Source organism: Rhinolophus sinicus, linkage group LG17 (assembly GCF_036562045.2).
Source record: "Rhinolophus sinicus isolate RSC01 linkage group LG17, ASM3656204v1, whole genome shotgun sequence".
NCBI classification, from domain to species: domain Eukaryota; kingdom Metazoa; phylum Chordata; class Mammalia; order Chiroptera; family Rhinolophidae; genus Rhinolophus; species Rhinolophus sinicus.
The window spans coordinates 20,319,507-20,321,197 of NC_133766.1; the positions used below are offsets into that span (position 1 = coordinate 20,319,507).

General features: G+C 37.1%; 1 non-coding gene across 1 annotated transcript; it reads right to left on the reverse strand.

Moving 5' to 3' along the window:
* Window positions 1-1,331: 1,331 nt before the first annotated feature.
* LOC141569406 (U6 spliceosomal RNA) lies at window positions 1,332-1,438 on the reverse strand. The gene has a single exon (XR_012493018.1). It is a non-coding gene; the product is annotated as a U6 spliceosomal RNA (small nuclear RNA).
* Between the last annotated feature and the right edge of the window lie 253 nt (window positions 1,439-1,691).

Below are 1,691 nucleotides of genomic sequence, written 5' to 3' on the forward strand. Positions count from 1 at the left end.
ACATCCCGTGACTACTATATAACAACAAATTTGTACTTCTTAATCCCTTCTTCTGTCTTACTCACCCCCAAACCCCTCCTATAGGGCAACCAGCAAAATATTCTCTGTATCTATGACTTTGTTTCTGTTTTATTTCTTTGTTTATTTTATTCTTTAGATTCCACATACAAGCAAAATCATATTGCATCTGTCTTTCTCTGTCTGACACTCTCCTCACCAGAGTACCTTCCAGGTCAATCCATGCCACTGCAAATGGCAAGAACCCATGGTGAGCAATGTTCCATTGTATATATGTAATACCTACTCTATATCCATTCATCCATCAATAAACACCCAGGTGGTCTCCACATCTTGGCCATTGTAAACAATGCTTCAATAAACATATGGATGCACATGTCCCCTCATAACAGTGTTTTGAGTTTCTTCAGATAAATATCCAGAACTGGGATTACTGGATCCTTCTTTGTCTTTTGTTATAGCCTTTGTTTTAAAGTCTATATGTCCAGTAGAAGTATTGCTACTCCAGCTTTTTTTTTCCCCTTTTTTGTTTGTTTCCATTTTCATGAAATATTTTTTTCCCATCCCTTTATTTTTGGTCTGTGTGTGCCTTTTAATCTGAAGTGAGTCTTTTGTAGACAGCATACGTAAGGGTCTTGTTTTCTTATCCATTCAGCCCCCCCTATCTTTTGATTGGAACATTGAATCCACTTACACTTAAAGAAATTATTGATAGATATGCAGTTATTGTCATTTTATTATTCATATTTTTTATCTTCTTTGTTTTCTTCTCCTTAAAGAAGTCCCTCTAATGTTCCTTGTAATTCTGGTTTGGTGGTGATGAACTCCTTTAGCTTTTTCTTGTCTGGGAAGCTCTTTATCTGTCCTTCAATTCTAAATGATAGCTTTGTTGGTTTGAGTTATCTTGGTTGTAGGTCCTTGCTTTTCATCACTTTGAATATTTCCTACCAATCCCTTTTGGGCCTGCAAAGTTTCTGTTGAGAAATCAGGTGACAGTCTTACAGGAGCTCCATTCTAGTAATTGCTTTTTTCTTGCTGCTTTTAAGATTCTCTCTTTGTCTTTAACCTTTTGCATTTTAATTATGATACGTCTTGGTGTTGGTCTGTTTGGGTTCATCTTGTTTGGGACTCTCTGCACTTCCTGGGCTTATATATCCATTTCCTTTGCCAGGTTAGGGAAGTTTTCTCTCATTATTTCTTCAAATAGGTTTTCAATTCCTTGCTGTTTCTCTTTTCCTTCTGGTACCCCTATAACATGAATGTTGGTAAGTTTGATGCTGTCCCAGAGGCTCCTTAAACTGTCCTCATTTTTTAAAAATATGGACTGCTTCATGAATTTGTGCAGCATCCTTGTGAAGGGGCCACGCTAATCTTCTCTTTATCGTTCTAATTTTAGTATATGTGATGCTGAAAAGAGCACTGAAAGTTTCTGTTTTGACCTCTACGTGTTATTCCTCTTTCTACTTCTCAATTGATTAAAAACTCAGAGAGGACTTAAGGGATGAAAGTAATTGTCACCCTGAAAACTCCAACATTTGAGGCATTGATTGGAAAACCTTGAGATAGACAAAACTAGTATTTGGAAATCAAAGTAACACATTGAGAGGCTAATGTTTCTATGCAGTGGGAGCAGAGGTATCAGGCTTCCATGCTTAGTAAGCGTGAGCCACAGG